A 7,552-nucleotide genomic window follows, 5' to 3' on the forward strand; every position below is an offset into this window, starting at 1 on the left:
ATTCTCAGCATCTGTGTGGATGTTAAAATCGCCCACTATAATTATCTTATCTGAGCTAAGCACTAAGTCAGACAAAAGGTCTGAAAATTCACAGAGAAACTCACAGTAACGACCAGGTGGACGATAGATAATAACAAATAAAACTGGTTTTTGGGACTTCCAATTTGGATGGACAAGACTAAGAGACAAGCTTTCAAATGAATTAAAGCTCTGTCTGGGTTTTTGATTAATTAATAAGCTGGAATGGAAGATTGCTGCTAATCCTCCGCCCCGGCCCGTGCTACGAGCATTCTGACAGTTAGTGTGACTCGGGGGTGTTGACTCATTTAAACTAACATATTCATCCTGCTGTAACCAGGTTTCTGTTAGGCAGAATAAATCAATATGTTGATCAATTATTATATCATTTACCAACAGGGACTTAGAAGAGAGAGACCTAATGTTTAATAGACCACATTTAACTGTTTTAGTCTGTGGTGCAGTTGAAGGTGCTATATTATTTTTTCTTTTGAATTTTTATGCTTAAATAGATTTTTGCTGGTTATTGGTAGTCTGGGAGCAGGCACCGTCTCTACGGGGATGGGGTAATGAGGGGATGGCAGGGGGAGAGAAGCTGCAGAGAGGTGTGTAAGACTACAACTCTGCTTCCTGGTCCCAACCCCTGGATAGTCACGGTTTGGAGGATTTAAGAAAATTAGCCAGATTTCTAGAAATGAGAGCTGCTCCATCCAAAGTGGGATGGATGCCGTCTCTCCTAACAAGACCAGGTTTTCCCCAGAAGCTTTGCCAATTATCTATGAAGCCCACCTCATTTTTTGGACACCACTCAGACAGCCAGCAATTCAAGGAGAACATGCGGCTAAACATGTCACTCCCGGTCTGATTGGGGAGGGGCCCAGAGAAAACTACAGAGTCCGACATTGTTTTGCAAAGTTACACACCGATTTAATGTTAATTTTAGTGACCTCCGATTGGCGTAACCGGGTGTCATTACTGCCGACGTGAATTACAATCTTACCAAATTTACGCTTAGCCTTAACCAGCAGTTTCAAATTTCCTTCAATGTCGCCTGCTCTGGCCCCCGGAAGACAATTGACTATGGTTGCTGGTGTCGCTAACTTCACATTTCTCAAAACAGAGTCGCCAATAACCAGAGTTTGATCCTCGGCGGGTGTGTCGTCGAGTGGGGAAAAACGGTTAGAGATGTGAACGGGTTGGCGGTGTACACGGGGCTTCTGTTTAGGGCTACGCTTCCTCCTCACAGTCACCCAGTCGGCCTGCTTTCCCGGCTGCTCGGGATCTGCCAGGGGGGAACTAACGGCTTATGTTAGTAAGTTTTTGCTACCACCTGTAAATGGTACTCTGGTGTATGATGACATCTATTAGCTTTGTGGTTCCAGACTGTACATGAGTCTCCCACCAAATTGGGGTGGTGTGTGTGCACCTACCCAGGTGACTGACCATACATATGTGGCAGTGCCAAGGACCTCCACAGAGAAGAATGGCAGCACCAGACGGAGGAGATCGATATACCCAGATGCGTTGCCACATGATCACATGTGGGGCTCGGATGTACCAAAGGACCAAAAATTGTGGTCTGTAGGAGATAAAATAGCACATTCATTGTTCCCCTGGATAGGAGTGGTAAAAAATTAATTAATGATTGAAACTCTGAATTATCGATTGGGTCTGTTCATGAATGTAACTGAGAAAATAGTAGTAGCTCAAAACACTGAAATAGATGCTTTACGTACCATGGTGATGCAAAATCGCATGATTTTAGACTTGCTTACTGGTTCACAGGGAGGAGTTTGTGTTCTGCTGAACACAACATGCTGTACTTTCATCCCAGACTCCATTCATTCAGTGGATGTGCAGGACGCATTGGAAGAGCTGAATAAACTTTGTGATGCAATGCATAAAGACACCCTAGCCGTGAGCCGGTGGAATCCCTGATCCTGGTTGACTTCAGGACCATGGTGGCAGTTACTATTGAAAATGGTGACACCAGTTATTATAGTCCTAATTCTGATTGGACTTTGCATGTGCTGTGTGATCCCTTGTATCAAAACAATGGTTGGCAAAATGGTGTCAAATACATTTGTACAGTGTAATCTGGCTTTCCAACAAACTATGCCAAAATATCAAGCATTGAAACAGTCAGACCTTAGTGGAGAAAACTATAATGACTGTGTTGAGAATTATGATGATATTGAAAAGCTCACAACTCCAGTTCAAGCTTGAACTGTTGACGTGATGAGTTAACACACTCTTAGCCTATGAAGCTTTAGCTGAAAATGTAATAAGACAAGTGGTTAAAGTGGACAAATTTTCTATTGAAGTGTGTTTTGGACATGACAAACTTATGTAAATAAACAATAAACAGGGAGGATTATGTCAAGGATTTTATATAGTTCATGCTCATATTATCATTTATTTTCTTTAGTTCATGCTTATATTATTATCATTTATTTTCTTATAATTTATGCTTATATTATTTTTCCTCTTAGTGAGAAGAGGAGGTTTTAGAAAGAAAGACTTGTTGTCTGCATTCTTCATGAGTGAGCAAGCTATTTTTCATTTTACATAAGTGCCTTACCCTGCTGTGGATGAGCCGCAAGGCTCATGTCGCAGGAATGGAAGGTTCCAGCAGTCACCTTGTCCCGATATCTCCCTCTTGCAGACATGACTCATGTGTAACCTCTCCCGACTGTCCTTGTTTGTTTTTTCTCATGTTGATGAGCTAAATAAAAGGCTGGGCCAGAGGAGGGGATTTTGGGAGAGCTTTGGAGCTTAGCACATAAGCTGCTTCTTGTTCTCCTCCTCTGCGCAGAGCAAAAAATATATATATTTGTCTCTCTCTGACTGGTTTCTTTTCAGTGTTTGTGCCTCTCATTTCTTTAAAAACAGGGTGCAAACCCAACATCGTCTCTGTCACCAGCTGAGTTAGCTGAACTAGCTCTCATGCAATGCATTCACTTAGCCAGCAAATGCTAAATGTCCATATGCTAAAACACTTTAAAATATCAGACACCTTACTGCAGAACAAACTTCGAGCTGAAATGTCCTCAGGTAGTCTAAAAAGCATTAACAAGTGTCCATTAATGACCACTGAGTTAACGATCAGGAAACTTAGTTATTTACTCAAACAGCCGCGCATATCTTAACTTTAAAGTACGTTTCTGGCGGTCCATCAAAGCATCTCTCTCCCGGTTTTTTTCCACTTACGTCAAGCTACTACAACACAGACACAGCACTTCCTTTAGCTCTTCACAATAAAACAAAATAAGATACATCAAAAGCATTTTATACTTTACCTGTTTTTAACTAATATCCAGGTAGCTTTACCAGTTCTTATTCTTTTAAAACATAAATTAAATACTATTTACCCATATTTATGTAATATATACTCAACAAAAATATAAACGCAACACTTTTGGTTTTGCTCCCATTTTGTATGAGATGAACTCAAAGATCTAAAACTTTTTCCACATACACAATATCACCATTTCCCTCAAATATTGTTCACAAACCAGTCTAAATCTGTGATAGTGAGCACTTCTCCTTGCTGAGATAATCCATCCCACCTCACAGGTGTGCCATACCAAGATGCTGATTAGACACCATGATTAGTGCACAGGTGTGCCTTAGACTGCCCACAATAAAAGGCCACTCTGAAAGGTGCAGTTTTGTTTTATTGGGGGGGGATACCAGTCAGTATCTGGTGTGACCACCATTTGCCTCATGCAGTGCAACACATCTCCTTCGCATCATCCGTGAAGAGAACACCTCTCCAACGTGCCAAACGCCAGCGAATGTGAGCATTTGCCCACTCAGGTCGGTTACAACGACGAACTGGAGTCAGGTCGAGACCCTGATGAGGACGACGAGCATGCAGCTGAGCTTCCCTGAGACGGTTTCTGACAGTTTGTGCAGAAATTCTTGGTTATGCAAACCGATTGTTCCAGCAGCTGTCCGAGTGGCTGGTCTCAGACGATCTTGGAGGTGAACATGCTGGATGTGGAGGTCCTGGGCTGGTGTGGTTACACGTGGTCTGCGGTTGTGAGGCTGGTTGGATGTACTGCCAAATTCTCTGAAACGCCTTTGGAGACGGCTTATGGTAGAGACATGAACATTCAATACACGAGCAACAGCTCTGGTTGACATTCCTGCTGTCAGCATGCCAATTGCACGCTCTCTCAAATCTTGTGACATCTGTGGCATTGTGCTGTGTGATAAAACTGCACCTTTCAGAGTGGCCTTTTATTGTGGGCAGTCTAAGGCACACCTGTGCACTAATCATGGTGTCTAATCAGCATCTTGGTATGGCACACCTGTGAGGTGGGATGGATTATCTCAGCAAAGGAGAAGTGCTCACTATCACAGATTTAGACTGGTTTGTGAACAGTATTTGAGGGAAATGGTGATATTGTGTATGTGGAAAAAGTTTTAGATCTTTGAGTTCATCTCATACAAAATGGGAGCAAAACCAAAAGTGTTGCGTTTATATTTTTGTTGAGATATATTTGTCCGGGTTACACCAGGAACAGAAGTGAATCATAAGGATCAAAGGTCAGCCGTCAGGCTCAAAGCTAATATTCAAAACCTTTGGGATCATATCAGCAATTACAAACAAAAAATGTGCAATCAGGAAGGGATGACCTCATAAATAAAAAGAGGATAGCAGGGAAACAGGGGACAGCTTAAACTTGTGCTCAGTGTCTTCATGAGTAGTTTAGAGCTGCATAACACAGCATTTTGTTCTCGGGTCATGATGTTAAACTGCACGAACCTTTCAAGTTGTGCAGAGAGGATGTCTGCATGGTCATAAGAAGGAGCCTTGTACACATCTGTCAGATCCAGCTTCTTCCTGAAGCCCTTCCTCAGCAGTGGTGATGTCCAGCTGGTTCAGAACCAAAGATTGAACAATTCTTAAACATCAGTTTGTCAGGAAAAAAAAATTAATTGTGCACAAAAGCTGGACACATTTGTTAGCCATCAGATGCTCACATTTTTTCAAAACATATCTTGGAATACATTTTGAGTTGCATGACGTTTTTGTAATGTGGGTTAGATGAACAGATTAGGGCATAAGAGCTGAATAAAGGGCCTTTCATATAAACATGGTTTGCACGGCGCTTGCTGCTGGGTTCAACACGGCCTCCTTCAGTCACACACAAAGTGTGAATTTCCCTTCAGAGTGTTTGTGAAACCTTTAACATGAGTATTCTCTGGTGTTTGACAGACGGTTGAGAAAAGAGCTAAAGTCAGCTGTGTTCTGTTGATTCCTGAGATTAAAATATATATACTCTAGATCAGTGGTATCCAAAGTATTCCAGAAAGGGCAGAGAGGGTGCAGGTTTTCCTTGCAGCCACTGACTCCAGCAGGTGATTTCACTGAAGAGGTGGGGTGCTCAAGATGGAGCATTAGATTCTTTCCTCTTGCTGAATAGGACTTATTCGGACCCTGAACAAATAAAAAAGTGATAGTTATCACAAATATAATAATCCTGCACTACATTTTAGATTGTAATACAGAGCTGTATTATGTGACAATTCCAAAGACTACAAACGTCATCCAGCTCATTTTTCTGCACTTACAGGAAGCCATGGAAGAACATATCTATTTATGATAAAACATCTGGAGGGGAAGAAACACACAGCAACTGTTCTGTATCACACAAAGCCGTCAGCTGTAAGAAGACACACGGCTCTGTGGCCTAGATATCATGTGGACATCAACCCTTTGGTCTCCATTAGCAATAAAAAAGCTTACGTTCCCCAATACCAGTCAAGGACCAGTGTAACCAGGAGTAACTCCTTACATGTATTAACAAAACACACGTAACTGTAATCTGTTACAATTACTGAGAAATAGTAACTGAATTACAGTTACTAGTTAAAATATTTGGAATTACCTCTATTTTCTAGAGTACAAGTGGCAGGAATTTTTCTTATTAATTGGGAGGTCTTAAGACGGTGCGACTTATAAATAAATAAATAAATAAAATCTACAAATTCATTAATAATAATGACTATTTATGTATCAAACTTTCAAAGGAATGAAATTACTAAAAATAAATTCCATTAATTAAAAAAAAAAATGAAATGACAATAATAAAAAGTACAATAATGCACAAAAATCCCAAATTCAACTGGTAAGTTCAGCTGGTAATATAAAAATGTGTGATTATATGTGCTTTTTTTCCTCTTCAAGAGCTGTTTTTTGTTTGTTTGGGTTTTTTTGTTTGTTTGTTTTTTAAGCAGCTGCAACTTACACTCCAGAACACTTGGTACATTTGGATACAATACAAAAACAAATTTATAAAATATTCATTAGGTCTATGTTAATTTATATCTTGGCTGTGCAGGAATGTAATATTTCTGAACAAAGAGGGTCACCAAAAGCCAATGAGACAAATCTGATTGGTCATTATTTTGTATCAGCACCACCACAACCTGTCTGCTAAGCAACGTCTGTCTCTGTGCTGCCAATTTAGTGACTTTGTTGATAGATTTATTGACTTTTTGACCTTCCCCAGCAACTAAAAATCCCATCACGCGACACATCTGGTGAGTTTTATTCCACACACATACAGAAATAATTAAAATAGCTAAATTACTTATTACACATTTAAGAGTAACTAGTAATCTATAACTTATTACAATTCAAAAGTAATCTTTCCAACACTGCCAAGGACAATCTTAACTTCTCAGAAAACAGAGACAATTGAGACATCTTACCAGAAGAAAAACTTTGAAATGAAGTTTGCATCTTCCACTGGTGACTTCTGCATCCTAACCGTGCTTCCAGTGTGGTTTCCCTGCAGTGAAGTATTTTCAGTCTGCCTTGCTCTGGGTCACTGTGTTCCTGGTGGAAAGGTTATTTCCTTTACTGTGTACTTTCAGTAAATGTGATGCTACTTTTTTATTGGACTTCTGCTACAAAACTGAACTTGGTGTTGATCCACTGGGATTCCTCCTCTGGTCTGGTCCCACGGTCTCTTTGCATGTATTATCCTTATGTCTTCTCCCTTGCAATGACAATGAGAGGACCACCCAACCTTTAAGTGCTCCACAAAGATACGCCTCATTTCAACTTGGCAGAACATTGGGTTTGATATTATGACAACATAGTGATGACAGAGACGGTATTAGTAATGAAAAATGCCCTTCAGCAGAAAGTTAATGACCTGTTACAGAAAATTAACGACCCATCTCTCTGACAAGGTCATGTACTAAGAGCCAGTCAACCCAGGGAGCAGCTGGAATCACTGATTTAATTTCATCCCACAGAAGCTACCCTATTAAAAGAATACATAGGTCTCCACCCCCACCCCTGCCATGGCGGGCCACAGAAACAGTTCCCGGGAGACTTTTGTCCTCTGCTTCAAGCTGGTTCACAGTGGCATCTGTCTTTGTCCCCATGTTGTGTTTCTCAGCTGTTCCTCTTTTCTGTCATCTCAAAGGTTCCAGGAGAGACTCAAGTGAAGTTTGTTGCTGGTTGATACAGTGCATCATTAGTTCATTATCGTCATTTTCTTCTATGTTT

General features: G+C 40.8%; 1 pseudogene; it reads right to left on the reverse strand.

Moving 5' to 3' along the window:
- LOC117515419 overlaps positions 1-7,028 on the reverse strand; it is a 279,907-nt pseudogene extending 272,879 nt beyond the window's left edge.
- Positions 7,029-7,552: the final 524 nt, after the last annotated feature.

This window comes from Thalassophryne amazonica, chromosome 8 (genome assembly GCF_902500255.1).
Source record: "Thalassophryne amazonica chromosome 8, fThaAma1.1, whole genome shotgun sequence".
NCBI classification, from domain to species: domain Eukaryota; kingdom Metazoa; phylum Chordata; class Actinopteri; order Batrachoidiformes; family Batrachoididae; genus Thalassophryne; species Thalassophryne amazonica.